Below are 1934 nucleotides of genomic sequence, written 5' to 3'. Positions count from 1 at the left end.
TAGATGGTAAAAATCTATTTTGACTATGCTTACAGTTCCAAATGCTTAGCACTTCTGCTTCTGTGCATTTTCTGCACAAAGATTCTTATATTTGGGAGGTGAGGGGGTGGGTTAAAGAGGGTACTATGTGGCTCCTATAACGTTTGGAAAGGGGAAGAGCATTGCATGATTAGTGTCTACGCTAACTAATGTTCATAGACATGATGTGCCTGGTATAATATAATAGTAATAATAATAACTTAGAGTCCACAAATGCTTAATATGAAAGAGTGACTGTGAGAAATTATAGAAAAGAAATTCTGAACTCATTTTATTAACTGGAAATATTGCTTGATTGAACTGTTTGAGTCTCCTATTATGTTAAATTCCTTTCCTTCTCAGAAAAGACAATTAGCAGATTAGGTATTTGTTTTAGTCATCCAGTCTACATTGACTGATAACCACTGAAACCACAGATATTCCTTTGTGAGGTCATACTGATGTTAAAAACGAAAAAAGAGAAGACTAGAAAAGTGTTCTGAATCATCTTTAAATAAACACACATATGTGTAATTACTTGTGTGCAAATATATATGTATATATTCAAATGTTGTGTGACGATCTTCACCAGATTTGTGTGAACTTGACTGAGCTATTACACCTATAGCTTAATCTGGGGTTAGGTCTTCCGTTTGATTTTAGTATTCCTAAAGCATTCCTAAAATCCATGCCAGACCTATGTGTAGTATATAAATGAACTATGAAAGAAAGTATTTTTAGTATTCAGATCTTTTTGTTTATGATGTTCGTTTGGAATGATCCCATATGTGGGCCACTACACAACACACATGATATTTTTTACTAGTGTTTCCCTTCCTTTCTAACTTCTTATGCTTTGTCTGGGATTTTTCATTTGCGTAGTGTCTTCTAGTCGATGTCTACGGACTCTGGTAAAATAAATATTTAAGTAAAATATGCAAGTTGACAACAACCTATGATGCACCAGGAAGTCTCAAAAAAGTGTGAGAGGGATAAGGAGTTGTGAACAGACATTTAGTTTCCTGACTCATCCAACTTTCAAAGTGTTCTGATGGAATAGAAGCTAGAAGTGCCATAAAATTAATGATAAATTCATAGAAATAATATATTTCATGGTAATAAACTCACATTTCCATGTTCTTTTGGTTCTTTTGTCTTAGGTAGGTTTCTGTTAGTGAGCTTGCTGTCATCTGCTTCCATCTAATGAAAAAGGAATTGCTTGATGTAGAATTCTGACACATTTGTGTTCAGAGTATAAATTCACTTTGATTTACTTTTAATTGTGAGACAGTGATAAATTACTGTACAGTTATCATATTTAAAATGGCAAGCTGAAGCAATGACAAGTCTTTTTAGATTTTTCATTGCACTTCTACTAATAAGTGAACATTCAATGGTTCATAAATACTGCTTCATTTTGTCACTGTCACAACACTATTTGTACCTCTGGTCTTTCTACTTTCTGGATAGCTTCCTCATTCCTTTTGCCCCTGAACTGGAATTTTTTAGATCTTTCATATTTGTTTTTTGTCTGTAGTTGGGAAATCTAATCTGAATTATTTCAACCAGACTAAACCCTTCTGCAGATTTGTTCAGAAAGCTGAACTTTGTTTATCTTGTTGCTGAAAAAAAATAATTTCAAATTTCTAACTTCATTTCCATAGCTGTGCTCAGTGTCTTCAAATTCCAAGGTTTTAGACTGGGCCTTGTAATTTAGCTCAAGTGAATTACATTTTATTTTACTGTATGAAATAGATACACTGCTCAAAAAATCTGGCCTAGGATCTAGGTGTAAATGGATAAAAGAGAAGATTAAAAAAGCTTCAATGTAAAACTTTCAAGTTCTACAGCTTCCTGAGGTGGCAATGTCTATAACCTCAACCAACGCTGACTGAAGACTTACATTTTTCTGTTCC

This window comes from Aythya ferina (genome assembly GCF_964211825.1).
Source record: "Aythya ferina genome assembly, chromosome: 2".
Taxonomy (NCBI): Eukaryota; Metazoa; Chordata; class Aves; order Anseriformes; family Anatidae; genus Aythya; species Aythya ferina.
This window is presented reverse-complemented; position numbering follows the sequence as displayed.